We start from the raw sequence: 2,801 nt of genomic DNA, 5'->3' as shown, positions 1-2,801 counted from the left end.
GGTGTGGCCCCCCCAACTGCCCTCCCCTGCTGGCCTGGTGCCCCCCCAACTGCCCTCCCCCTGCAGGTGTGGTCCCCCCGCAACTGCCCACCCCCTGCAGGCCTGATCTTCCCCAACTGCCCTTCCCTGCCAGCCATCTTGTGGTGACCATCTTTGACCACATGTGGGCGGCCATCTTGTGAGTTGGAGTGATGGTCAATTTGCATATTACTATTTTATTAGGACTAGAGGCCCGGTGCACAAAATTCATGCATGGTGGTGGGGTCCCCTCAGCCCGGCCTGCACCATCTCCAATCTGGGGCCCCTCGGGGGATGTCCCTGGGATTGGGCCTAAACCAGCAGTTGGACATCTTTCTCGCAATCTGGGACGCCTGGCTCCTAATTGCTCACCTGCCTGCCTGCCTGATCACCCCTAACCATTCTGCCTGTGGGCCTGATGCCCCTAATCACCTCTGCCTGCTGATCTGATCGACCCCTAACTGCCCTCCCCTCCTGGCCTAATCACCCCTAACTGCCTCTGCCTTGGCCCCCGCCACTGTGGCTTTGTCCAAAAGGATGTTCAGTAAAAGGCCAGTCTAATTAGCATATTACCCTTTTATTAGTATAGACTAGTAGCCCAGTGCACGAAATTTGTGCACTGGGGTAGGGGGGAAAGGGGCCCCTCAGTCTGGCCTGCACCTCTCCAATCTGAGACCCCTCAGGAAATGTCCAACTCCCTGTTTGTGCCCACACTGTTAACAGATGACAGCTCCATTGTTGTTTCTTTCTTATGCTTAAAACCATTGGAATTAGTAGGTATTCAAAGTGTGTATACGGGATGATGGCTGTTTGCAGCTGGTCACACCCCCTTCAGGGTGGGGGTCCCCACTGGGGTGCCTGGCCAGTCTGGGTGAGGGGATGATGGCTGTTTGCAGCTGGTCACACCCCCTTCAGGGTGGGGGTCCCCACTGGGGTGCCTGGCCAGTCTGGGTGAGGGGATGATGGCTGTTTGCAGCTGGTCACACCCCCTTCAGGGTGGGGGTCCCCACTGGGGTGCCTGGCCAGTCTGGGTGAGGGGATGATGGCTGTTTGCAGCTGGTCACACCCCCTTCAGGGTGGGGGTCCCCACTGGGGTGCCTGGCCAGTCTGGGTGAGGGGATGATGGCTGTTTGCAGCTGGTCACACCCCCTTCAGGGTGGGGGTCCCCACTGGGGTGCCTGGCCAGTCTGGGTGAGGGGATGATGGCTGTTTGCAGCTGGTCACACCCCCTTCAGGGTGGGGGTCCCCACTGGGGTGCCTGGCCAGTCTGGGTGAGGGGATGATGGCTGTTTGCAGCTGGTCACACCCCCTTCAGGGTGGGGGTCCCCACTGGGGTGCCTGGCCAGTCTGGGTGAGGGGATGATGGCTGTTTGCAGCTGGTCACACCCCCTTCAGGGTGGGGGTCCCCACTGGGGTGCCTGGCCAGTCTGGGTGAGGGGATGATGGCTGTTTGCAGCTGGTCACACCCCCTTCAGGGTGGGGGTCCCCACTGGGGTGCCTGGCCAGTCTGGGTGAGGGGCTGAGGACCGTTTTCAGGCTGGCGGGCGACTGAAGCTCCCAACCTCTCCTTTTTACTTTTTTTTTTATTCTGGGGTTTATTTACCTTCTATGACTGTCACTGGAGCTGAGAGCCAGCTTTAATTCTGAGGCCCAGCTGCAGCTCGGAGACCTTGGCTGCTGAAAGCAAGGACCTGGGTTTGTTCTATAATTGAAACAATGTTGCGGTCCTGCTGGCTGAAGCCCGGCTGACCGAAAGCAGGTTTCTGGAGTTTGTTTAGATTCTATAATTGTAACAATGTTTCTTAAACTGCAAGCTCAGAGGTCGGCAGCAGCAGGCGGGGAACGTTGGCTTCCTCCGTCACTGGAGCAAGCAAGCCTCATGTTCGCTTCAAGCTGCCTGTTTTTTTTTGGCAGTTAATTTGCATATCGCCCTGATTAGCCAATGGGAAGGGTAGCAGAGGTACGGCTAATTACCATGTTTGTCTATTATTAGATAGGATAGACTAGAGGCCTGATGCACAAAATTCATGCAAGGGCCCCAGCCCTCACAGCCATGGTGGCTTGCCTCGGTGCCGGCTTTCCCAAGAAGGTCTTCTGGAAGGTTGTTTAGCTGTCTTGACTAATTAGCATATTACACTTTTACTATTATAGATTGACCATATAAATGGTGGCTTATTATTAGGCTCTCTAGTCTTTCCCATTCATCTATTTTGTGCCAATACCATAATGTTTTAATTATAGATTTGTAGCATAGTTTAAAATCAGGGAGTATGACACGCTCAGCTTTGTTCTTTCTCAAGATTTCTTTGTCTTTACATGGTGGGGTTTTGTTGTCATTTTAGGATTATTTGTTCTAATTCTGAGAAGAATACCATTGATATTTTGATAGAGGTTGCATTAAATCTGTAGATTGCTTTGCATAATATGGTCATTTTAACAATGTTATTCCTTCCAATTCATGAGCATGGTATATTGATCTGATTCATTTGTGTATTTTAGTTTTTTTTTCTTCATGTTCAATAGTTTTCAGAGTACACTCTTTTAACTTCTTGGTTAAATTTGTTCCTATTTTATTCTTTGTAGTGCTATTGCAAATGGGATTTCTTTCTTAATCTCTCCTTCTGTTCTTTTGTTATTAGTGTACTAGAGGCCAGTGCACAAAAATTTGTGCACTCGGGGGGGATGGGGGCCCCCCAGACCGGCCTGTGAGCTCTCGCAGTCTGGGACCCCTCGGGAGATAACGACCTGCTGGCTTAGGCCTGCTCCCGAGTGGCAGAGTGCAT

This window comes from Myotis brandtii, unplaced genomic scaffold (assembly GCF_000412655.1).
Source record: "Myotis brandtii unplaced genomic scaffold, ASM41265v1 scaffold665, whole genome shotgun sequence".
Classification (NCBI taxonomy): Eukaryota; Metazoa; Chordata; class Mammalia; order Chiroptera; family Vespertilionidae; genus Myotis; species Myotis brandtii.
This window is presented reverse-complemented; position numbering follows the sequence as displayed.